At 37.4% G+C, this 1,424-nt stretch overlaps 1 long non-coding RNA gene across 1 annotated transcript; it reads left to right on the top strand.

Moving 5' to 3' along the window:
* The first annotated feature begins 148 nt into the window (after window positions 1-148).
* LOC123966413 lies at window positions 149-1,424 on the top strand. Its single transcript, XR_006823976.1, has 3 exons — window positions 149-189; window positions 726-809; window positions 1,222-1,424. It is a non-coding gene; the product is annotated as an uncharacterized LOC123966413 (long non-coding RNA).

Raw genomic sequence — 1,424 nt, 5'->3', positions numbered from 1 at the left:
TAAATCTCTGGGGCTCATCATTTTACCCATAGATACTGATATGTGAGACAGATGTATTTTGTTATGATGGTAAGTTCTATTGCTTGTGTTTGACATCAACTGATTTCATCACCTGGGCAAACTTCCACAGATACCTGTGAGCCAACCACAGAAGTTACACTAACTACTGTCTTGTCTTTCACAATCAAGGTAACACAATAGTTCTTATAGTTTTTTGTGAAATGAATCTGGTGGCTTTGAAAAGAGCGTACAGTAGTAATGTCTTCACTTCACCCTTATAGAGAGATTCACGACAGCAAGGCAAAGGGGAAAAAAATATTCCTGCCTCTACTACAGGAGCGCATTGCTTAAGCTTCTGTGTTGTTCCAGTCTGTTTTTCCCAACTGGTGTTCCGACCTCTTTCTACTGTCTACTGAAAATCAACAACACAAAAAATTTGATGTCAGTTAAGGGTTTCACTGGCTTTGCACTTGGAAGGGGAGGGTGAAGTGAGTTGCAGTCTGAAACTACATTTCTAGGTGCCACCAAATTTTACACACTGGACATTGTAATAATATGCAGCAGTTTAAAGAATAAAGGAGCCTGTTTATGATGTCTTTAAACATAATTTCTATAAATCTTAATACCATGATACCAGCTTTAATATTCTGCTAGCACGTGCTGATTAGCCTGATTAAATGGTAATATTGATCACATTATGGCTATTTCTTTTTCTTTTTTATCAGAGCTCAACACACAAGAAGAGGACCGTTCTGCTGGGCCTTCCTCATTTCCTCAAAAATCCCTCGTGTTTGTTGAAGACTGTAGACGTAAGCATTGGTTGTTGTATTTATTACATTTATCAAATAGACAACACATTTAAAAAAGGCTTGTAGTAATACTTCAAACATACCTAGTGAACAAGGATGTATGTTCTTCTACTTAAGTTATTTCTATTTAGTCAAAACTATAAGTCCAGCCTGAATTCAACTGATTCATATTACCCCAGGTTAGAGTTGGGTATCGTTTAAAATTTTACGATACCAGTACCAAACCCTGTACCCTTAAAGTGATACCAATACCAATTGAGTACTTCATTCGATACCTTGCATAAAATGCCACCTGATTAGTAGCTTATTATTATTTTTATTGACAAGCATGGTTATCTATTTAATTTTTTTTCAAATAACTGCTACATAAAAAGTATTGGGAAATTGTATCATCGCTCCTCATCCTAATTAGGTTATCCTCACTACACTAAACATACAGAGGAATAGAGAGGCTGTACGTCCAGCCGACCAAACTACACCTGAAGCAGCTTCAGCCAGAGGCTCCGTGAGTAAAATCAGCTGATCACTGCTGCGCCACAAAAGCGTTTAATTGATGTGATGGAATGCAGCGATGGATCAGTGGCAGGTGATGTGAACAGTAAATAAAAATGTACA

Source organism: Micropterus dolomieu, unplaced genomic scaffold, assembly GCF_021292245.1.
Source record: "Micropterus dolomieu isolate WLL.071019.BEF.003 ecotype Adirondacks unplaced genomic scaffold, ASM2129224v1 contig_13373, whole genome shotgun sequence".
Classification (NCBI taxonomy): Eukaryota; Metazoa; Chordata; class Actinopteri; order Centrarchiformes; family Centrarchidae; genus Micropterus; species Micropterus dolomieu.
This window is presented reverse-complemented; position numbering and strand designations above follow the sequence as displayed.